The 25,358-nt window shown below is 43.0% G+C and overlaps 1 non-coding gene across 1 annotated transcript; it reads right to left on the bottom strand.

Moving 5' to 3' along the window:
- Positions 1-24,446: 24,446 nt before the first annotated feature.
- On the bottom strand, positions 24,447-24,519 carry Trnaf-gaa (transfer RNA phenylalanine (anticodon GAA)). Its single transcript has one exon. It is a non-coding gene; the product is annotated as a tRNA-Phe (tRNA).
- Positions 24,520-25,358: the final 839 nt, after the last annotated feature.

Genomic DNA, 25,358 nt, shown 5'->3' with positions numbered 1-25,358 from the left:
ATATTACACTGGGGCAATGTTGCGGATACCATTGTTCAGCAAGCTGGAGCACCACCTCATATGGCCTGCATCGTTCGTCACAGGCTGGACGAACACTTTCCAGGACGTCTGCTGGGACGGCGAGGACACCAAGAATGGAGTCTGAGAGCTCCCGAACTCACCGATGTGACTTTTTCTTGTGGGGTTGGGCCAAAGATGAGGTCTGCCGAACAAACCACCACGAGCTACGGGAGAGGATCACAGTTGTCCTGTGACTTTACTGCAGAAATCAGTCGATGACCTTCCTATACGCTTACATCCTTTGGTCGACAACGCACGAGCATATGTGGAATTGTCGTGTAGTACGCATATTCTCTTCGTCCTGAGATCCGACTATATCTTGTCACGCGTCCAAATATTCAATAATACAAAGAATTACGGTCGCTTAAAACGAAGGATCGACTGCTCAGCATCTTGCACACTACCGGCCACTAAAGTTGCTGCACCACCAATATGACGTGCTACAGACGAAATTTAACCGGCAGGAAGAAGATGCTGTGTTATGCAAATGATTAGCTTTTCAGAGCATTCTACATTCTACATTCTACATTTATACTCCGCAAGCCACCCAACGGTGTGTGGCGGAGGGCACTTTACGTGCCACTGTCATTACCTCTCTTTCCTGTTCCAGTCTCGTATGGTTCGCTGGAAGAACGACTGTCTGAAAGCCTCCGTGCGCGTTAGAATCTCTCTAATTTTACATTCGTGATCTCCTCGGGAGGTATAAGTAGGGGGAAGCAATATATTCGATACCTCATCCAGAAACGCACCCTCTCGAAACCTGGCGAGCAAGCTACACCGCGATGCAGAGCGCCTCTCTTGCAGATTCTGCCACTTGAGTTTGCTAAACATCTCCGTAACGCTATCACGGTTACCAAATAACCCTGTGACGAAACGCGCCGCTCTTCTTTGGATCTTCTCTATCTCCTCCGTCAACACGATCTGGTACGTATCTCACACTGATGAGCAATACTCAAGTATAGGTCGAACGAGTGTTTTGTAAACCACCTCCTTTGTTGATGGACTACATTTTCTAAGGACTCTCCCAATGAATCTCAACCTGGTACCCGCCTTACCAACAATTAATTTTATATGATAATTCCATTTCAAATCGTTCCGCACGCATACTCCCAGATATTTTACACAAGTAACTGCTACCAGTGTTTGTTCCGCTATCATATAATCATACAATAAAGGATCCTTCTTTCTATGTATTCGCAATACATTACATTTGTCTATGTTAAGGGTCAGTTGCCACTCCCTGCACCAAGTGCCTATCCGCTGCAGATCTTCCTGCATTTCGCTACAATTTTCTAATGCTGCAACTTCACTGTATACTACAGCATCATCCGCTTAAAGTCCCATGGATCTTCCGACACTATCTACTAGGTCATTTATATATTTTGTCAAAAGCAATGGTCCCATAACACTCCCCTGTGGCACACCAGAGGTTACTTTAAGGTCTGTAGACGCCTCTCCATTGATAACAACATGCTGTGTTCTGTTTGCTAAAAACTCTTCACTCCAGCCACACAGCTGGTCTCATATTCCGTAGGCTCTTACTTTGTATATGAGGCGACAGTGCGGAACTGTATCGAACGCCTTCCGGAAGTCAAGAAAAATAGCATCTACCTGGGAGCCTGTATCTAATATTTTCTGGGTCTCATGCACAAAGAGAGCGAGTTGGGTCTCACTCGATCGCTGTTTCCGGAATACATGTTGATTCCTACAGAGTAGATTCTGGGTTTCAAAAAACGACATGATACTGGAGCAAAAAAAAAAAAAAACATGTTCTAAAATTCTACAACAGATCCACATGAGAGATATAGATCTATAGTTTTGCGCATCTGCTCGACGACACTTCTTGAAGACTGGGACTACCTGTGCTCTTTTCCAATCATTTGGAACCTTCCGTTCCTCTAGAGACTTGCGGTACACAGCTGTTAGAAGGGGGGCAAGTTCTTTCGCGCACTCTGTGTAGAATCGAATTGGTATCCCGTCAGGTCCAGTGGACTTTCCTCTGTTGAGTGATCCCAGTTGCTTTTCTATTCCTTGGACACTTATTTCGATGTCAGCCATTTTTTCGTTTGTGCGAGGATTTAGAGAAGGAACTGCAGTGCGGTCTTCCTCTGTGAAACAGCTTTGGAAAAGGGAATTTAGTATTTCAGCTTTACGCATGTCATCCTCTGTTTCAATGCCATCATCATCCCGGAGTATTTGGATATGCTGTTTCGAGTCACTTACTGATTTAACGTAAGACCAGAACTTCCTAGGATTTTCTGTCAAGCCGGTACATAGAATTTTACTTTCGAATTCACTGAACGCTTCACGCATAGCCATCCTTACGCTAACTTTGACATCGTTTAGCTTCTGTTTGTCTGAGAAGTTTTGGCTGCGTTTAAACTTGGAGTGAAGTTCTCTTTCCTTTCGCAGTAGTTTCCTAACTTTGTTGTTGTACCACGGTGGGTTTTTTCCCGTCCCTCGCAGTTTTACTCGGCACGTACCTGTCTAAAACGCATTTTACGATTGCTTTGAACTTTTTCCATAAACACTCAACATTGTCAGTGTCGGAACAGAAATTTTCGTTTTGATCTGTTAGGTAGTCTAGCAGAGATCATTGGAACAGCGGAAAGTTCCATTGGATTGGAAGAAGGCCCAGATCACTGCAATCAATAAAAAAGGTAGGAAATCGCATGCACACATTTACCGACCAATTTCACTGACATCGATTTGTTGTAGGATCATGGACCATATTTTGTGTTCAGACATAATGAGCTTTCTAGACTCTGAGAAGCTAATCTGCAGAAACCAGCACGGTTTTATGAAACAGCGGTCATGCGAGACACAGCTGGCCCTCTTTGTGCATGATATACAACAGGCTCTAGGTACCGGCTCCCAGGTCGATGCCGTATTCCTCGACTTCCGAAAGGCGTTCAACTCAGTTCCGCACTGTCGCTTGCTACAAGACGTGCGCGCTTTACGGTCTATTCGATGACGTATGTGGTTGGATAGAAAGTTTTCTAACAGACAGAGAGCAGTATGTCGTCCTGAACCGGGCGACTTCAGCAGAAACAAGAGTAACTTCAGGTGTGCCCCAGGACAGCGTAACAGGTCCGCTGCTTTTTACGATTTACATAAGCGATGTGCTTGATGGTACTGACAGCGGCCGTAGACTGTTTGCCGGTGATGCTGTAGTCTACAGTCTACAGGAAAGTACTATCACACAAAAGTTGTGAACAAATCAATGAGGATTTGCGGAAAATAAATGCGTGGTGTAATGACTGGCAGTTATCTCTCAATATTAGTGAGTGTAACGTACTGGGTATAACAAGGCGAAAATCCCCACTAATGTACGAGTACAAAATAAATGCCCAGTCTTTGGAAGCGGTAACATCCGTCAAGTAACTGGGTGTGACTATTCGAAATGATCTGAAATGGAATGTTCAGGTTACACAAGTAATGGGCAAGGCGGACTCTAGATTGCGGTTTATTGGCAGAATCCTGAAGCGATGCAATCCTTCATAAAAGGACATCGCTTACAATACGTTAGTTCGTCCAATCGTAGAGTACTGTTAGTCTGTATGGGACCCTTAGCAGTTGGGTCTGATTCAAGAGATTGAGAAGGTCCAAAGAAGAACGGCAAGATTCGTGACCGGTACACTTAGCCATGGAGAGAGCGTTGCAAATCTCACAGAAAGTGTGAAGTGGGACACACTTGCAGATAGACGGTGTTCTAAACGGCTGCTCACTAAATTCCGAAATCGGATCTTCGCCGAGGATGTAGAGCATGTGTCATAACCACCAACTTTAAAATCGCGCAATGATCACCATTCAAAGATAAGGGAAATTAGAGCTCGTAGTGAGGCGTTCACACAGTGGCTTGTCCGTCGCGCGATACGCGAGTGAAACAGAGGAGGGGGGGGGGGGGGAGGGGGGAATATGACTTTGGCGCGAATTGTGCCCTCCGTCACACACCACTTGGTGACTAGTGGAGTACATATGTAGACGTAGATGTACAATATTGATGACAAATTGTTGGAAACAGGAACTGCCCTAAAACATCTGGAAGTTTCTCTATCCGGAGAGACCTTAAGGTGGGTAGGACGTCTAACGGGCCGACTTGGAGCAGCAGAGTCACCACAGGACATTTTAATTTCCACTGTCTATACTTTTACAAATAAATTCATAAAACTTTGCCAGCATGACCAGGAAGGATTCGGGAATCACACTCGTTGCAGCGAAAGTTCAAAAACATAACAAAATAATTTTTTTTACATGTGAAATTTCATAATTTTTTCACTTACTATTGGCTGCATTTGTTGCTATAGGTACACAAATTAAAATGACCTGTGGTGCCTCTCCTGCTCCAAGGCGGCCCGTCTGACGTCCTACCCCCCCCCCCCCCCCCCCGCTTAAGTGGAATGACTGGGTAAAACAGATAGTAGGAAAATCAGATGCGAGATTGAGATTCACAGAAAGAATCTTAAGGAAATGTAACATCCACGAAGCCAGTCGTTTACAAGGTGCTGGTTCGATAGTCTTCGGTATTGTTCATCAATCTTGGATCCTTAGCACGTGGAGCTCACCGGTAAGAGAGAGAAGGTCCAATGGGTTAGTTTAGTCGGCGTGAGAGCGTTACAGAGATGCTCGACAAACTCCAGTGGAAGACGTTACAAGAGAGGCGTTGTGCATCGCGGAGATGATGATGATGATGATGATGATGGTTTGGTTTATGGAGCGCTCAACTGCGCGGTCATGCGCGTCCATATAGTCCCAATTTTTACAGACTCCAATTTTTTACAAAGTCAGATCGAGCCACTGTCACCAATGAGGATGATGAAACGACGAGTACAAGACAAACGCCCAGTCCACGGGCACAGAAAATCGTAAACCTTACCGGGAATCGAACCGGGGACCCCGGAACCAGACGCAGCAACGCTAGCCACTAGGAGGCGAGCTACGGGTGCATCGCGGAGAGGTTTACTACTGGAATTTCGAGAGAGCACTTTCCGGGAAGAGTCGAAAAACCGTCTCTCCTGCATACATGTCGCGAAATGATAGCGATGACAAAATTCGGGGACCCAGCGCTAATACACAACGTTACCGACAATTATTCTTGCTAAGCGCCTCTCTCTAGAGGAGCAGGGAAAGGGGGGGGGGGGGGGGGAGGGAATCAGTGGTACCAAAAGCATCCTCCGCCGCATCCCGTTAGGTGGCTTGTGGAATATGATACAGATGGTAGATAAATGTTTCTCAGAGGAGCCACGAGTCCGTAGAAAGAGGTATGGGCGACGTAGAGTTAGGGCTGCTAGATGTCCAGCTTCAGCCGGATATGTGCTGCTTTGTGTCCGGCCAAATGTATTCAAGACCGACCTTTCCGGTTTTGGCTAGGCTTCTTAGCGATGAAGCAGAAAACGCAGAACTAAAGCCCTCTCGCAGTTAATGACGTAAGCGCAAGGAAGAAGTATAAGGAGGAATAAGCAGATAATTATACCACGAGGACATATACAGGGTGTTTCAAAAATGACCGGTATATTTGAAACGGCAATACAAACTAAACGAGCAACGATACAAATACACCGTTTGTTGCAATATGCTTGGGACAACAGTACATTTTCAGGCAGACAAACTTTCGAAATTACAGTAGTTACAATTGTCAACAACAGATGGCGCTGCCGTCTGGGAAACTCTATAGTACGATATTTTCCACATATCCACCACGCATAGCAATAATATGGCGTAGTCTCTGAATGAAATTACCCGAAACCTTTGATAACGTGTCTGGCGGAATGGCTTCACATGCAGATAAGATGTACTGCTTCAGCTGTTCAATTGTTTCTGGATTCTGGCGGTACACCTGGTCTTTCAAGCGTCCCCACAGAAAGAAGTCACAGGGGTTCATGTCTGGCGAATAGGGAGGCCAATCCACGCCGCCTCCAGTATGTTTCGGATAGCCCAAAGCAATCACACGATCATCGAAATATTCATTCAGGAAATTAAAGACGTCGGCCGTGCGATGTGGCCGGGCACCATCTTGCATAAACCACGAGGTGTTCGCAGTGTCGTCTAAGGCAGTTTGTACCGCCACAAATTCACGAAGAATGTCCAGATAGTGTGATGCAGTAATCGTTTCGGATCTTAAAAATGGGCCAATGATTCCTTTTGAAGAAATGGCGGCCCAGACCAGTACTTTTTGATGATGCAGGGACGATTGGACTGCAACATGGGGCTTTTCGGTTCCCCATATGCGCCAGTTCTGTTTATTGACGAAGCCGTCCAGGTAAAAGTAAGCTTCGTCAGTAAACCAAATGCTGCCCACATGCATATCGCCGTCATCAATCCTGTGCACTATATCGTTAGCGAATGTCTCTGGTGCAGCAATGGTAGCGGCGCTGAGGGGTTGCCGAGTTTGAATTTTGTATGGATAGAGGTGTAAACTCTGGCGCATGAGACGATACGTGGACGTTGGCGTCATTTGGACCGCAGCTGCAACACGGCGAACGGAAACCCGAGGCCGCTGTTGGATCACCTGCTGCACTAGCTGCGCGTTGCCCTCTGTGGTTGCCGTACGCGGTCGCCCTATCTTTCCAGCACGTTCATCCGTCACGTTTCCAGTCCATTGAAATTTTTCAAACAGATCCTTTATTGTATCGCTTTTCGGTCCTTTGGTTATATTAAACCTCCGTTTAAGCGGTTACTAAAATACAAGATTTCCTAGTAAATGCAGTAATGCTGCTACTTGCGCACTGCTGACATACTGCTTGGCGGTGGAAGGAGACTACGCGATTTTACACTATTTAGGTACTAAAACGCGATGCTACAACTCTCAAATACTATAATACGCCCGAAATTTATGAATTAAACAATGCAAGTACCAAAAACACGCAAAGAAATTAAGAATTAAAATATGTAACAAATGACTGAGCTAGGAGTATACGACTTGCATTCACACAAGGTTGGCGCCGGTGGCGACACCTACAACGTGCCGACATGAGGAAATTTTCCAACCGATTTCTCATACACAAACAGCAACTGACCGGCGTTGTCTGGTGAAATGTTGTTGAAGTGCCCCGTGTAAAGAGGAGAAATGCGTACCATCACGTTTCCGACTTTGATAAAGGTCGGATTGTAGCCTATCGCGATTGCGGTTTATCGTATCGCGCAATTGCTGCTCGCGTTGGTCGAGACCCAATGAATATGGAATTGGTGGGTTGAGGAGCTTGATACTGAACGCCGAGCTGGATCCCAACGGCCTCGTATGACTATCAGTCGAGATGAGAAAAAAAATTGCTCTATGGGACTCAGGTTCTGAGGTCATCGGTTCCCTAGAACGTAGAACTACTTTAACCTAACTAACCGAAGGACATCAGACACATCCATGCCGGAAGCAAGATTGGAACCTGCGGCCGTATCGCTCGCGCGGTTCCAGACTGAAGCGCCTAGAACCGCTCGGCCACCACAGCCGGCGTCGAGATGACAGGCATCTTATCCGCATGGCTGTAACGGATCGTGCAGCCACGTCTCGATCCCTCAGTCAAGAGATTGGCACGTTTGCAAGACGACAACCATCTGCGCGAACAGTTCGACGACGTTTGCAGCAGCATAGACTATCGGCTCAGAGACCATGGCTGCGGTTACCCTTGACGCTGCATCACAGACAGGAGCGCCTGCGATGGTGTACTCGACGACGAACCTGGGTGCACGAATGGCAGAACGTCATTATTTCGGATGAATCCAGGGTCTGTTTACAGCATCATGATGGTCGCATTCGTGTTTAGCGACATCGCGGTGAACGCACATTGGAAGCGTGTATTTGTCATAGCCATACTGGCGTATCACCCGGTATGATGGTATGGGGTGAAATCGGTTACACGTCTCGGTCACCACAGTGGGCGTTACATTTCAGACGTGTTACGATCCGTGGCTCTACCCTTCATTCGATCCCTGCGAAACCCTTCATTTCAGCAGGATAATGCACGACCGCATATTGCAGGTCCTGTACGGCCTTTCTGGATACAGAAAATGTTCGACTGCTGCCCTGGCCAGCACATTCTCCAGATATCTCAGCAATTGAGACCATCTGGTCAATGGCGGCCGAGCAACTGGGTCGTCACTACTCTCGATGAACTGTGGTATCGTGTTGAAGCTGCATGGGCAGCTGTCCCTGTACACGCCATGCCCAGGCTTGTCTAGGTCGTTATTACGGCCAGAGGTGGTTGCTCTGCGTACTGATTTCTCAGGATCTATGCACCCAAATTTCGTGGAAATGTAATCACATGTCAGTTCCAGTATAATATATATGTCCAACGAATACCCGTTTATCATGTGGATTTCTTCTCGGTGCAGCGATATTAATGGCCGGTAGTGTAGACTGCAGCCTGTATTGTGGGGAGGTGTCGGCTGTATCGTATGCGCCCCACAGCCTGTGTACCGTGCGCGCGCAGAGCACGGCTGGCGACGCGCCTGCAGTGTAGTCAGCCCCGGGCTGCGCTGGCCCGCAGGCGCGGCGGCGGAGGCGGCCTTGCCCGCGTCCATTCGTCCTGCGCGGCTGCCAAGGCCCTGGAGGAGGCGGCGTGCGCGCCCTGCGTGCCCAGAGGCCGGCGCCGGCCGCCCAGGCGGCAACGAGCTGCAGCAGGCGCTCAGTGGAAGCCTCACCCCACCTGCTCACCACTCAGCACAAAGCTCACGGCAAACTCAAACTACACACCGATTGCACCTCTCTACTGCACACTCCAAACCTACAGAACGTTCACCGACACTACCCTCTGCTACGCTAACCTTGCTGCATATGGAGTCCACCAGTTCTAACACTACATCCTAATCCTTGAGCACTGTGCACTCCATGTTGCTTTTTGCAACCGTTTGGCTTCCCCCACACGGATTCCCTACCACCTCATATAAATTGCACCACTGCTCACCGACACTGAGCTCCACACGCCACACAGTTCGCAAACTGCACTGAAGACCCAAAGGAACTGGTACACCTGCCTAATATCGTGTAGGGCCCCCGCGAGCACGCAGAAGTGCCGCAAGACGACGCGGCATGGACTCGACTAATGTCTGAAGTAGTGCTGGAGGGAATTGACAGCATTAATCCTACAGGGCTGCCCGTAAATCCATAAGAGTACGAGGGTTCACGTGGCAACGTTGCAAGGTATGTTCAATGAAGTTCATGTCTGGGGACTTCGGTGGGCAGCGGAAGCGTTTAAATTCAGAAGGGTGTTTCTGGGGCCACTCTGTGACGATTCTAGACGTGTGAGGTATCGCATTGCCCTGCTGGAAGTGTCCAAGTCCGCCGGAATGCAGGTGATCAGACAGGATGCTTACGTACGTGTCACCTGTCAGAGTCGTATCTAGACGTATCAGGGGTCCCACATCACTCGAACAGCACACGTCCCACGCCATTACAAACCCCCCACCAGCTTGAACAGCTAACATTTAGGGTCCATGGATTAATCAGGTTGTCTCCATACCCGTACACTTCCATCCGCTCGATACAATTTGAAACGAGACTCGTCCGACCAGGCAACATGTTTCGAAACAGTCTAATGTGGGTGTTGACGGGCCTACGCGAGGTTTAAAGCTTTGTGTCGTGCGGTCATCAAGGGTACACGAGTGGGGCTTTGGCTCCGAAAGCCCATATCGATGGTGTTTCGTAGAATGGTTCGCAAGCTGACACTTGCTGATAGGCCAGCACTAAAATTTGCAGCAATTTTGGGAATGGTTGCCCTTCCGGCACGTTGAACGATTTTTTTGTGCCGTCGTTGGTCCCGTTCTAGAAGGATCTTCTTCCGGCCGCATTGGCGTCGTGGGTTCGACGTTTTACCGGATTCCTGATCTTCACGGTGCACTCGTGAAATAGGGTCGCGCGGGAACGTCCCAACTTCATCGCTACCTCGGTGATGCTGTGTCCCATAGATCGTGCGCCGACTATAGCATCACGTTCAAACTCACTTAAATCCTGATAACCTGCTACTGTAGCAGCAGTAACCGATCTAACATCTGCGTCACACACTTGTTGTCTTATATAGGCGTTGCTCACCACAGCGCCGTATTATACCTGTTTACGTATCTCTGTATCTGAATAAGCATGCCTATACCAGTTTCTTTTGCGCTTCAATGTATTTCGACGCTCGCCACGTATTCCTTCGTGCATGCAGTTCCTGTCCGACACATGGGGAGTGGCCAATGCTCCTAGTCCTCCATTTTGCTGATGTGGCTCGTTCACGCTGTAAATTTTGGTTGACAGACATAGTTTATTACACTTCTTTCACAAACTACTGTAAGTAGGCTGTTTAGGTTCTTATATTGGTAACGCCGCCGCCACGTAGCGCTCTGTATGAAAATCACTGGCTGTGCCGTGTGCAGTCTGTGGCTGGTTTGCATTGTTGTCTGCCACTGTAGTGTTGGGCAGCGGCAGCTGGATGCTAACAGCGCGTAGCGTTGCACAGTTGGAGGTGAGCCGCCAGCAGTGGTGGACGTGGGAAGAGAGATGGCGGAGTTTTGAAATTTGTAAGACTGGATGTCATGAACTGCTATATATATTATCACTACTAAGGTAAATACATTGTTTGTTTTCTATTAAAATCTTTCATTTGCTAACTGTGCCTATCAGTAGTTGGTGCCTTCAGTAGTTTGAATCTTTTATTTAGCTGGCAGTAGTGGCGCTGGCTGCATTGCAGTAGTTCGAGTAACGAAGATTTTTCTGAGGTAAATGATTTGTGAAACATATAGGTTAATGTTAGTCAGGGCCATTCTTTTGTAGGGATTATTGAAAGTCAGATTGCGTTGCGCTAAAAAATATTGTGTGTCAGTTTAAGCACAGTCTTGTATAATTTTTCTAAGGGGACGTCTCACTACTTCACTAGAATACTACACTATCGTAAATTTTGTTGTTATACTTGCTCGGTCGTGGGTGTCTGACTGTTAACCGCCTGTACAACAGCATTTAATGTAATGTTGCGGCCAGCTCATCGCTAGTTACTTACGTTCATCTTCCATCGATCATTTTGGACGATAAATAGTATTTTTTAAAATTACAGAGGTGAATTAATATTTCATAACCCCCCCCCCCCCTCCCAAAGTTTGATAAATTACTATGATACAAAATCTTCTACGCAACAGAAGGAGTTATCAAGGAGAAACTGCTTTTTCAGTTTGTTTTTCGATTGTACTTCACTGGCTGTAACACATTTTGTATCACTGAGTATGTTATCAAAAGTTTAGCTGCCCTCTTTGGCTAAATGCAAACTTAAAGGGAATAATGAATGTCATTTGCCCTTCAGGCATCGTAATTGTTTACGTCGTTGTTCTTTTTGAACTGTACGGGATTGTTTAGAACAAACCCCACGAGGGAATAAATATACACTGAGGCAATAGTCAGAACACCCAATTCCTTAAACAGATGTCTACAAGATGATCGCAAATGAGCACCACATATTATTCTTGCAGCACGTTTCTGAGCAACGAAGACTTTCTTTCTCAAACATGAGTACCCCAGAACGTTATTCCGTGTGACATTATTCAATGAAAATACAGTCATGGACTGTGCGGGGGTCCCGGCGGAGGTTCGAGTCCTCCCTCGGGCATGGGTGTGTATGTTTGTCCGTAGGATAATTTAGGTTAAGTAGTGTGTAAGCTTAGGGACTGATGACCTTAGCAGTTAAGTCCCATAAGATTTCACACACATTTGAACATTTTCGAATGAAAATGTCAACTTACTGTTTCGTCCCTCCCACGATTTGCGATGATTCTAAGTGTAAACGGGCTAATCTGTTATAGGAGTTCGAAAATGCGCTGTTCCAGTCTGAATTCTTATCGAAGTTTCCACCCTTTTTTTTCCTCAGCATACACTGTATTTATCATTGCTATACTACCTCTGGATGTGCAAAACTGAATATTTTGTGCCTCTTTAAAACTGACGACGAGACAGTTTGCAGAAAACCAGGAAATGATACTTTTAAGAACATTTTTTTACCATTTCTTCAGTTCCTGCATACAGGGTGGTCCATTGATCGTGACCGGGTCAAATATCTCACGAAATAAGTATCAAACGAAAAAACTAAAAAGAACGAAACTTGCCAAAGCTTGAAGGGGGAAACCAGATGGCACTATAGTTGCCCCGCTAGATGGCGCTGCCATAGGTCAAACGGATATCAAACGCATTTTTAAATAGGAACCTTGTAAGAGGTCCATGATTAAATAATTTGTTGCTAGCGCATTCGAGCAAATGTAATTTCGATGTATTGCTCACGCGCTGCCTGCGACATGTAAGCTAGAAGAGAATCTGAGACCAAAGAGCAGTGTTGACTGCAATATGAACTTGTGTAGCAGTAGGAGTAAGTAGTTGCTAGCTGGCAGTCTGGTGTATCGTGTTGGCTGGGCCGGTCGTGGTGGAGCGATGGCGGACCCTGGGCGTTGTAGGATAAGGTAAAAGCAGCCTCGCGCATATGTAGTATTGTTATATCAAGTCGCATGTAAATGTTTTAAAAATCTCTTAATAATAATCTTTCTCATAAAAAGTAACTTTTGACAACCATTCATTTCAATTTAAAGAAGTTACTAATTTCTCCAATCCTTGGTCATCCTGATTATTGAAAGGAAAAATCAGTTGTTTCTTTTTATACATGACAAATCTATCGACCAGCATTGCACTGAGCTGCGCCAGAAAAATTTCTAATAGGAGCAGATATATACGCGTTATCCGGCGATCTAATTGAGGTAAGATTTTTCAGTTTATTCATAATGAATTTTCAGGGCCATGACGCAGCACTGCTAACGTCCAAAAATTTACCACTTTAAATTCACAGTCAATTATTGAAAGGTTATAAGTGAGTCACATTTTCATTATTGAGAGATTAGTCATTTTTTATTATTGATAGGTTACGCAATTTTCCTGTTGGTAGGTTATATTGAATGTGAACGACATAATTATATTTTTTACTGTTGAGAGGTTTAGGAATTTTTCTGTTATGAGGTTTAAACTAAACGTGAATGTTATTCATAATATTTATTTTGTGGGGAGGTTACAACATCCATTTTTTATTACATATACGTTTAGTACGTAAAGAAATACATGGATGCTTTAGTTGGACCACTTTTTTCGATTTGTAATAGATGTCGGTGTAATAGTCACAAACGAATAAGTACGTGGTATCACGTAACATTCCGCCAGTGCGGACAGTATTTGCTTCGTGACACATTAACCGTGTTAAAAAGGGACCGTTTACCAATTGCAGAAAAGGTCGACATCGTGTTGATGTATGGCTATTGTGATCAAAATGTCCAACGGGCGTGTGCTATATATGCTGCTCGGTATCCTGGACGACATCATCAAAGTGTCCGGACCGTTCGCCGGATAGTTACGTTGTTTAAAGAAACAGGAAGTGTTCAGCCACATGTGAAACGTCAGCCTCGACCTGCAACAAATGATGATTCCCAAGTAGGTGTTTTAGCTGCTGTCGCGGCCAATCAGCACATAAGTGGCAGGCAAATTGGCGAGAATCGGGAATCTCAAAAACGTCGGTGTTGAAAGTGCTACAACATCGATTGCACCCGTACCATATTTCTATGCACCAGGAAATGCATGGCGACGACTTTGAACGTCGTGTACAGTTCTGCCACTGGGCACAACAGAAATTACGGGACGTTGACAGATTTTTTGCACGCGTTCTATTTAGCGACGAAGCGTCATTCACCAACAGTGGTAACGTAAATCCGCGTAATATGCACTGTTGGTCAACGGAAAATCCACGATGGCTGTGACAAGTGAATCATCAGCGACTATGGCGGGTTAATGTATGGTGCGGCATCATGGGAGGAAGGACAATTAGCCCCCATTATATCGATGGCCATATAAATGGTGCAATGTATGCTGATTCCCTACGTAATGTTCTACTGATGTTACTACAAGATGTTTCACTGCATGAGAGAATGGCAATGTACTCCCAACATGATGGATGTCCGGCACGTAGCTCGCGTGCGGTTGAAGCGGTACTGAATAACGTATCTCATGACAGGTGGTTTGGTTGCCGAATCACCGTACCATGGCCCGCACGTTCACCGGATCTGACGTCCCCGGATTTATTTCTGTGTGGAAAGTTGAAAGATATTTGCTATCGTGATCCACCGACAACGCCTGACAACATGCGTCAGCGCATTGTCAACGCATGAGCCAACATTACGGAAGGCGAACTACTCGCTGTTAAGAGTAATATCGTTACACGTATTGCCACATGCATTGAGGTTGACGGACATCATTTTGAGCATTTATTGCACCAATGTGGTATTTACAGGTAATCACGCTGTAACAGCATACGTTCTCAGAAATGATAAGTTCACAAAGGTACATGTATCATATTGTAACAAGCGAATAAAATGTTCAAACGTGCCTACGTTCTGTATGTTAATTTAAAAAAAACGAGCTGTTACCAACTGTCCGTCTAAAATTGTGAGCCATACGTTTGTGACTATTACAGCGCCATCTATCAAAAAGCGAAAAAAGTGGTCCAACTAAAACATTAATATTCCTTTACGTACTACACGAATATGTATATATGTATATTCGTTTGACCTGTGGCAGCGCAATCTAGCGCGCCAACCATAGCGCCATCCGGCTTCCCCCTTCAAGCTAGACGAGTTTTTCGTTTTACGCTTACTTATTGAGATATTTGGTCCGTTGAGGTTCAATGGACATGGACCACCCTGCATATGGACCACCCTGCATATGGACCACCCTGCATATGCTTCGATTAATTACAACACTAGTGCCATTCGCAAAAAAAGAAAGAATGAAAAAAGTAATTCTGCTCGTATGCTTGCTGTATTAATGGCTCTGAGCACTATGCCACTTGACTTCTGAGGTCATCAGTCGCCTAGAACTTAGAACTACTTAAACCTAACGTACCTAAGGACATCACAAACATCCATGCCCGAACATACGTGGGTTTGAACTTAAATAGTGGCAACTATTTATTCACAACCGGTACAAAAGAGTCACATGTTGGTACCTGTTACTGTCCTTCAAAGTGGTTACCAGTGTTGTGTCGAACCCGTTGGCAGCGATGTGAAAGGCGTAGTATACCGTTAGCAGAGCCTGTTCTGCTGATGGTGTGAATGGAGTGGTCTACTGCCTCTCGAATCTCTGGAACAGTTCTGAAGCGGATACCACGAAGTGGTTCCTTCATGTTCGGAATCAAATCGAAGTCACAAGGACTTAGGTCCAGGGAGTATCGTGGATGGTACAGTACTTCCCAGTCCCATCAACCCAACAGAGCAGCTACAGCTTGCGCTGTATGCGCCCGCGCATTGTCGTGCAAAATGATGGGTGGTTTGCGCAGAAAGTGTCGCCGCTTCTTTCGCAAAGCTGGGCGCAGGTGATGCTCCAAAAACGAGCTGTAATGCTGTGCATTGACAGTCTGCCGCGGAGGAACGTAATGCGTTAGTGTAACACCATCACAGTCGTACACGAGAATCACCATTACCTTAGACCGCTCCATTTGCACCATCAGCAGAACAGGCTCTGCTGAGAGTATACTACGCCTTCCACATCGCTGGCAACGGGTTCTACACAACGCTGGTGACTACTGTGAAGGACAGTAACAGGTGCAAACATGCAACTCTTTTGTATCGGTTGTGAATAAATAGTTGCCACTATCTAATATCCAACCCTAGTATATGAAGAACGACAGTGGACCTCAGAGTGACCCTTGGGGAACGCCTTATGCGATTTCTCCCCAGCCACGACTACGTCCCATACTGTACTGCTCGAGTTACTAAATACTACGTTCAGTATTCTTTTGCTTAGATATGACATACAATGTCAATTTATGTAGGAGAATAAATCATGTAGTTAAATGCCTGAGACAGATAGCAGAAAACACCAATCAGCTCTATTTTGCTATTTAATGCTTGTAAAATTTGGTGATTGAACATTTAAATGGCATTTTCACAGAGCACTTCTTCTGATACCGAAACTGCGAAATGTTGAGGATATCACTGTTGCGAAAATGAGACACTATTCTAGAATAGATAACCTACTCAAAAATTTTGGAAAATGGCGTCAGCAGTGAAACAGGTGGGCAGTTGTTGACACCACTCTTATCATCTCTCTTAAAGAGGCGTTTAACAAGGGCATATTTCAGTGTTTCCGGAAAACTGCTTTGAATTAAGATTGCATTACATATTTCTGATAAGACTGGACTTATTGTATGCCAACAAATCTTTAGCACACTATTTGAAACACCATCAAAATCAAATATGCTATTATTTTTGAAAGAATGTATAAGTTCCTTAATTTCAGAAGGAGATGCTGGTGATACAATCTTATGATTGAATTTTATGAGAGTTACTTTTTCAACATACTGCTCTGATTTTCCCCTTGAACTGTCTATCCCTATCCTTTCTGCTATGTTTAAGAAATGATTATTAAATATATTTGGTACTTGTAACTCATCATGTATGTCCCTTCTGTTCAGTGCAGTAGTGATGTTTTCCTCTTCTGTGGCTGGTTGCCTTTTCTGTCGTTCACTACCTTCGATATAACCTTAAGTCTGTTGTCGGAACTACTGATTTCTGATGTTATGAAATTATTTCTTGATTTTTTTAACAACCTTTCTTAGGGACTTTGAGTTCTTGCAGGGTGCAAGTGCTACAGGATCTCTACTTGTTCTTGCCAAAGATACATTTCCCTTTTACTTTCGCAAGATACTTTATCCGTTTAATGGTTATTAAATGGCTGGTTAATGTCCTTTCTGATTAGCTTGTGCGGAAAACTATTTTCAGTTAATGATATGAGTCTGTCAAGGAATAGCTTAAATGTTATATGAGCATTTGGTTCATAATCTCTTGTAACACTGAACTTCCTTGAAAAGAAATAATGGAAACAATTGTGGGTGGAACTGTGGTTAGTGAGGACAGAAACGTCATCAGAACTGGTTTCACGGGCCACACTGCGAGTGCATAAAGGACTAAAAAAATTACTTGACAACAATTCAGTTTGTCCTTATGAAAGCAGCCCCTCGCATTTACAAACAAGATGCTCTTTTAAGAAATGCTATTTCTTATTTTCGATCATGATAATCGATGTTTTTGGAAATCCTGCAACTCTGTCATTCATAATTTGAATAATGAAACACGTCACTAGTTAGTTTTCTTTTTTTTTTTTTTTCGTGGTTAGCTCGATGCGTTTCGAGAATTTGTTCTCATTATCGATAGTATATATTTACAAAGGTATAAACAGAACAGACTCTCAAAACGTGTTGCGCTAATCATGAGAAATGTGTAACTGCTACAGTATCTTATTACCTAAATCATGAACGGCACTTCAGCTTACGATCGTCTAACGATTGACTTGATTTTTATGAACAGGCGAAAGCTACTGCAGTGTGCAATATAGTTCTCGATTATCACAGTCTACCATTCCACATGTTATTCCAGAAACATGGAACCATTATGTAAATTACTTAAGCCTTAATTTGCGAGGTGCGGTCTCCCGTATGGATTGATAACTGTAATGTTTTATGTTGACACTTTGTTTTATATTTTCTGAGGCTTCAGCTTTCCTCCAATTGCTACCGAGTGAGAGCTGTGTCGTTGTGCGTGACGTACCTCACAAGCTGTGTTACGTCGAATGGAGGTGAGCCCTTGTGTTGCAGCGTTGTCGAAGCGATCCAGGTATAATCATGGCCCAACGACGCAATTGATGTTGACGTGTTTGAGGAGGACTTCTGCATGGGGGCATGTGATGATAATTCAGATTCTGAAATATCTGGCGACGAAAGGGCAGTACGCAATATTCATAATAAGGTATACTGAGGAAATACAGGGTTCAAGTGGTACTGTGAACATTTAATCACTAGGAGCAGAACGCAAAAGCACAATAATGTTTTTCAACAGCCAGGTATACGCGATCATAGGTAACAAGTAGTTGCAATGTTGTAAAAATGTAAAAAACAGAATACATTAATGTATATTAAGTTTTTAATGGTTCAGTTGCATCCATTAATCATTTAATACGCAATCAGTTAATTAATATATTTAGCACTCCACTTACTACAAAGATTAGGATTAAAATGTGTAATTTTCTCTTAATGTTTTACGTTGGACTGAAGCAAGTTGTATGAAGCGTACCTATAGGTTTTGTGTACATGTGGTACTTTACTAGTTGCCGTTAGTCACTAAGTACTACTCAGTATACAATTAGCTATCAGATATGAGATTTTTACTCATCTGAGAAATAATAAACCAAAGTGATCTGATAGGCATCACCGCATAGTGTACGTCCCAATATAAATAACTCACTACTTAAAGTTTTAAGATGACATTACGCTATTTAGGTTGCAAATAAATACATTTATTTCACTTATGTACACTTGGTTTGCAACACTTGGCTTTGAAAAACTCCATGGATTCTTTACACCATTTAATTTCTTCCTTACATCATCCTCACTGCAACCGTTCGAAATGCTACTGGTTGCTGCAGATATTTCTTTTTAAGATTCTGATGGTAGTAGCTTACCAAATTTACTCAGACGCCATTCTTTAAGTTAAAAGTACTAAAGCAAACGGAGCGACTGATCCGCAATGGCATGCTTTGAACTGAGCTAGACCCACGCTCTAAGTTCCATCGAAGACCTTTTTTAAAGATGCCTGTGTTAGAAGCTTCTCCAGTACACTGTCAAACAGGCGAACAATTTCCGCTTTCCACTATAAAAGACCTTCGAAAAAGGTCTCTCCTCAAAGCTCTTTGATCAAATCTTTGCAGCGTACTATGGAAGTTTTTATCGACAATATCCTCTACTAAGAATCTTTGACAAAAGTTATAGTGGTGGTCTAGCTGTGATCAAAGCTCGACATCGTATACATGTCGCATCTTTTGATTTAGTGCTTTAACGTGTAAAGTGGCGTCGAAGTATATTTAGTGCGTGGCTGCCACTGCAATAATCATTGAAAAACATTAAGAATTCCGAATTATTCATAACGCAAAGCAGACTGACAACAAAAACAGCAATAAGAGGTTACAATATTACAAATAAATAGCTGCAGCAATCACGTTCATTCAGAGTGCTTACGCATAGAAAGAGAGGCTATGGAACGAGATGGAGATGTGAAAAGTCAAAACTTGCCATAATTAGTGAAATGAATGGATTTATTTGTAATCTAAATAACCTAACCTTCATAAATTCCTCCTTAAGTGATTTGTATATATTGGTCCACATGTTTGGGGAATAATAAGTGAAATGGTAGACTGTGAGATTCGAGTACTGTTTTGCAGGCCGTAACAGCTTTTGCCTGTTGCCAAAAATCTTAACCTAACCAGGTGACGATCTTTAGCTGATATGGCATCCACGATTTAATTAATAAAACACTCCACCAGTTATGTATGTTTTCATGATTTGCACGATTCTTTGTGAGAATTTATTCTCATTAAGAAGTATAAATATTTAAAAGGTATTTTATATGACATTTCGGAAAATCGGACGAAAGAAATTGGTGTGACTGCAGTAAACCATAAAAACATAAGTGCATGGCAAAAGAAGAGGAAACTGGGTGATAAAATAAATATCTGAGCACTTCACAGAATTGATGAAGACGATTAGTTCACTGATGACGGTTTTTTTATAGTTTGTTTTAAAATATGCCACATTATTGTAATGCTGTATGATTAAATAAATTGATATGAACTATCATCTATTATACGTGTTTCAGTTGCAAATCATACAGGGGCATATACATAGTATAAATAATTTCATGATACAGGAGTGTAGTCGCAAAATTTGTAATTTACCTTAATGCCATTTACGTAAATGTCGAGTAGTGTATAACACTTTTCCAAATTTTTATATGACTGGAAGAATTATCCTCTCTTTTGAGAACTGTAATCTGGTAGCCCTAATTTCACTGCTCTTTTTGTAATGTATATGGACTGTTATTTACACTTTCAACAATTATATATATGTGTGCGATTAGACCCTGTTGGATCACGCAAAGCTTCTTGATTCTTTTTCCGGTTTGTTCACAGTGCTCTAATTTTTTTTTTTGTACGGGCTCTCTTCCTGCTTTCTTCAGGGCTTCGTTCTCTGGCTTAAGTTACCATCTCTCAGCTTTCTGCTTAGATACCTTTCTGTCCAAAATATCTGAATAATTTATCTGAGCTTTTTGTAGGCTCTTTTTGACCTCCTCTATCCAGGGTATAGTTTTAAGTCCTGCTATGTATTTATGAATTTTGTGCGGAAGTCTTCTTTTGGGAAGTCTAGAGACGTACCCATAAAATTTTAATCGTCTTGTTGTAATGCCTGCTGCAAGGTTGGACAATTCGTCAGTTGTTTGACGAGATTGTAGCCTTTAGCCCTAGTATCTTTCTGGCGATTTTAAGTTCTTCTTTCAACACGTTTTCAAGGTAACTTTTTATGTAGACTTTGAGGGTCACTGGCATGCAAGACTTCAGGTTTTAATACCGTATTACAGCGCCTAATTTTAGTGTTTTTGGACAAGCATTTTTTATTGTACACCTTGTAGGTTCTTCAAGACGCTCTCTTTAGTTTTCGGAGGCGAATGTTTTGTGCTATTTTTTCTCGGTCCGTAGGTTCAAGGCCTTCAACTAAGCATTTAAAATATGGGACTCCATTGATATGATCGTGTTTTGTAGTGAAGTTTTGGTGTCGGTTTTTGTGGCGATGTACTCAGACCATCGTCTCTCTCTCTCTCTCTTCGTTTATTTTCAAACAAGAAATCAACAAAGCACACCTATTTTCTTAATTTTCCAGTTGACGTGCATAGACTTTTTACGTTGTTTCCTGTTGTTTTCGTTTATTACTAGTGAAATGTTCATTTAGTTATATTAAAGGCTTCTAGCTTTTGGTGTACTGCAGTATCAACAATTTTGATATTTTTTATTATAGTGACAATCAAAATAGTGATTTAAAAATTTGAAACAATTTAAAAGGAAAGAAATGTCAAAGGACATTCGTACGAATGATTGAAGAGAGAGCGTAACATGTAAGGCAGTGAAGAATACATGTGAAACGTGAGCGGGGAAGATGTTACATTTTGGCACACAAACACATTTAATAAATATCAGTGGCATATACTATATTGTGACATGTTAGTAAATCAGGAGCAACAATCAGGATGATTGACTGATCTGGCCTTGTAACAATAACCAAAACGGCCTTGCTGTGCTGGTACTGCGAACGGCTGAAAGCAAGAGGAAACTACGGCCGTAATTTTCCCCGAGGCCATGCAGCTTTACTGTTTGATTAAATGATGATGGCGTCCTCTTGGGTAAAATATTCCGGAGGTAAAATAGTCTCCCATTCGGATCTACGGGCGGGGAATACTCAAAAGGATGTCGTTATCAGGAGAAAGAAAACTGGCGTTCTACGGATCGGAGCGTGGAATGTCAGATCCCTTAATCGGGCAGGTAGGTTAGAAAATTTAAAAAGGGAAATGGCTAGGTTAAAGTTAGATGTAGTGGGAATTAGTGAAGTTAGGTGGCAGGAGGAACAAGACTTCTGGTCAGGTGACTACAGGGCTATAAACACAAAATCAAATAGGGGTAATGCCGGAGTAGGTTTAATAATGAATAGGAAAATAGGAATGCGGGTAAGTTACTACAAACAGCATAGTGAACGCATTATTGTGGCCAAGATAGATACGAAGCCCACACCTACTACAGCAGAACAACTTTATATGCCAACTAGCTCTGCAGAAGACGAAGAAATTGAAGAAATGTATGATCAAATAAAAGAAATTATTCAGATAGTGAAGGGAGATGAAAATTTAATAGTCATGGGTGACTGGAATTCGGTAGTAGGAAAAGGGAGAGAAGGAAACGTAGTAGGTGAATATGGACTGGGGCAAAGAAATGAAAGAGGAAGCCGCCTGGTAGAATTTTGCACAGAGCACAACTTAATCATAGGTAACACTTGGTTCAAGAATCATAAAAAAAGGTTGTATACATGGAAGAAGCCTGGAGATACAAAAAGGTATCAGATAGATTATATAATGGTAAGACAAAGATTTAGGAACCAGGTTTTAAATTGTAAGACATTTACAGGGGCACATGTGGACTCTGACCACAATCTATTGGTTATGACCTGTAGATTAAAACTGAAGAAACTGCAAAAAGGTGGGAATTTAAGGAGAAGGGACATAAATAAACTAAAAGAACCAGAGGTTGTACAGAGTTTCAGGGACAGCATAAGGGAGCAATTGACAGGAATGGGGGAAAGAAATACAGTAGAAGAAGAATGGGTAGCTCTGAGTGGTGAAGGCAGCAGAGGATCAAGTAGGTAAAAAGACGAGGGCTAGTGGAAATCCTTGGGTAACAGAAGAAATATTGAATTTAATTGATGAAACTAGAAAATATAAAAATGCAGTAAATGAAGCAAGCAAAAAGGAATACAAACGTCTCAAAAATGCGATAGACAGAAAGTGTAAAATGGCTAAGCAGGGATGGCTAGAGGACAAATGTAAGGGTGTAGAGGCTTATCTCACTAGGGGTAAGATAGATACTGCCTACAGTAAAATTAAAGAGACCTTTGGAGATAAGAGAATCACTTGTATGAACATCAAGAGCTCAGATGGAAACCCAGTTCTAAGCAAAGAAGGGAAAGCAGAAAGGTGGAAGGAGTATATAGAGAGTCTATACAAGGGCGACGTACTTGAGGACAATATTATGGAAATGGAAGAGGATGTAGATGAAGATGAAATGGGAGATACGATACTGCGTGTAGAGTTTGACAGAGCACTGAAAGACCTGAGTCGAAACAAGGCCCCCAGAGAACACAACATTCCATTGGAACTACAGACGGCCTTGGGAGATCCAGTCCTGACAAAACTCTACCATCTGGTGAGCAAGATGTATGAGACAGGCGAAATATCCTCAGACTTCAAGAAGAATATAATAATTCCAATCGCAAAGAAAGCAAGTGTTGTCAGATGTGAAAATTACCGAACTATCAGTTTAATAAGTCACAGCGGCAAAATAGTAACGCGAATTCTTTACAGACGAATGGAAAAACTAGTAGAAGCCGACCTCGGGGAAGATCAGTTTGGATTCCGTAGAAAATTTGGAACACGTGAGGCAATACTAACCTCACGACTTATCTTAGAAGGTAGATTAAGGAAGGGCAAACCTACCTTTCTAGCATTTGTAGACTTAGAGAAAGCTTTTGACAATGTTGACTGGAATACTCTCTTTCAAATTCTGAAGGGGCAGGGGTAAAATACAGGGAGCGAAAAGCTATTTACAATTTGTACAGAAACCAGCAGGCAGTAATAAGAGTCGAAGGACATGAAAGGGAAGCAGTGGTTGTGAAGGGAGTGAGAGAGAGTTTTAGTCTCTCCCCGATGTTATTCAATCTGTATATTGAGCAAACAGTAAGGGAAACAAAAGAAAAATTTGGAGTAGGTATTAAAATCCATGGAGAAGAAATACAAATTTGAGGTTCGCCGATGACATTGTAATTCTGTCAGAGACAGCAAAGGACTTGGAAGAGCAGTTGAACGGAATGGATAGTGTCTTTAAAGGAGGATATAAGATGAACATCAACAAAAGCAAAACGAGGATAATGGAATGTAGTCGAATTAAGTTGGGTGATGCTGAGGGAATTAGATTAGGAAGTGAGACACTTAAAGTATTAAAGGAGCTTTGCTATTTGGGGAGCAAAATAACTGATCATGGTCGATGTAGAGAGGATATAAAATGTAGACTGGCAATGGCAAGGAAAGCCTTTCTGAAGAAGAGAGATCTGTTAACATCGAGTATAGATTTAAATGTCGGGAAGTCGTTTCTGAAAGTATTTGTATGGAGTGTTACCATGTATGGAAGTGAAACATGGACGATAAATAGTTTGGACAAGAAGAGAATAGAAGCTTTCGAAATGTGGTGCTACAGAAGAATGCTGAAGATTAGATGGGTAGATCACATAACTAATGAGGAAGTATTGAATAGGATTGGGGAGAAGAGAAGTTTGTGGCACAACTTGACCAGAAGAAGGGATCGGTTGGTAGGACATGTTCTGAGGCATCAAGGGATCACCAATTTAGTATTGGAGGGCAGCGTGAAGGGTAAAAATCGTAGAGGGAGACCAAGAGATGAATACACTAAGCAGATTCAGAAGGATGTAGGTTGCAGTAGGTACTGGGAGATGAAGAAGCTTGCACAGGATAGTGTAGCATGGAGAGCTGCATGAAACCAGTCTCAGGACTGAAGACCACAACAACAACAACAGTAAATCATTTTTTGGAGTAGTGGCGAGAAACAGAGATATAAGGCACAGCTAGATCTTTTATAGGGAAATTGTGTTGTGACAGGTCTCGTTATTGTACATATGTTGTACTCTGTTTTTGTGGGGTGCGAGAGGAGTAGAGTGAGTAGCCGTTTTGGATCGCATAAAAATACGTGCCGAAACCCGGGATCGAACCAGGGACCTTTAGATCTTCAGTCTAACGCTCTCCCAACTGAGCTATTTCGGCCTCGGGGCGCCTGCACCGTATTCAGTTGTGACGCTGGGCCGCCTCGCACCCGCACTTGATGACGTAAGCATTAACCGCTGCGAGGCGTACGAGAAGGCAAGTCACGGCGCGTGCTTCGCGGTGGCAGGCTTGCGCTCGCTCGCTCAACGCAACAGACAAACTGCGTTTCTACACCAGTTAACTGGTAAGTACGCGCGTACGTATGAACGAGAATTGCATCTTCTACCGGAAGCCAGTATTATGGAGTGTTACTGTTATTAGTCCTACAATGATCGGAAGTCCATAGGCCTGCTTATAATTCGTTACGGCTGTACCGCGCAATAATAAAATAAAAATCGTACCATAATTTTTATTACTTGCATAAGGCGACAATTCTTGTGTGAAATGAGGAGAGAGTAAATGCTTGTAACGTATTACTATGTTTACGACGTTGCCATATACGTTTTCTCGCATTTCTAGCTGCTTCTCTCACACAAATAATGATAAAAGCTCAGGGTCGCCACCAGCCCTCAAGCCCTTCCTAACCATTTAGAAAAAAAATGGTGATGAAATATTATTAGTTTAATTACTTTAATAATTTAATTACAAGTACGCAAATTTCTTTAAGCAGCCACATAAATAGCGCTCCATGTCGTGCGTGAAGCAACTTTATTAATTCAGGAATAGAAATCAGAGTAAGGGAGTAAGATCGACACCAAATGATTGATCTTTCCAGTAAATTATTTATTGTAACTAAGTATTTGGTTGCACACCCTAACTGCACATAACTGGTGCCTAACTCTAAATATTTAAGTAAGAATTACGAGAGAATGAAACAGAGCACAATTTAACAACAGCAA

The sequence above is a fragment of the Schistocerca gregaria genome, chromosome 9, assembly GCF_023897955.1.
Source record: "Schistocerca gregaria isolate iqSchGreg1 chromosome 9, iqSchGreg1.2, whole genome shotgun sequence".
NCBI lineage: Eukaryota > Metazoa > Arthropoda > Insecta > Orthoptera > Acrididae > Schistocerca > Schistocerca gregaria.
Note: the sequence above shows the minus strand (reverse complement) of the source record. Positions and strands in the feature narration are given on the sequence as shown.